Genomic DNA, 245 nt, shown 5'->3' with positions numbered 1-245 from the left:
AACGGTAGTCCCATATCCCACTTAACCCACCCACTAATCACACATTCACGATTACCATTTTTTTTTATGATGATGATGAGGTCCCTTGTAGTGGGACCCTCTCTACGATCTGTTTCCTTGGTATATCATGGAGCCTACCAAATAGTTTCTGCTTCACCGTCTCAAATGCTTTATCCAGATTCTCGATCTGCATTTGATACCCATCAGATGATTAGTCTCATGTCAACTTCACAATCCAGTGGCTG

This window comes from Macadamia integrifolia, unplaced genomic scaffold, assembly GCF_013358625.1.
Source record: "Macadamia integrifolia cultivar HAES 741 unplaced genomic scaffold, SCU_Mint_v3 scaffold263, whole genome shotgun sequence".
Lineage (NCBI taxonomy): Eukaryota > Viridiplantae > Streptophyta > Magnoliopsida > Proteales > Proteaceae > Macadamia > Macadamia integrifolia.
Note: the sequence above shows the minus strand (reverse complement) of the source record.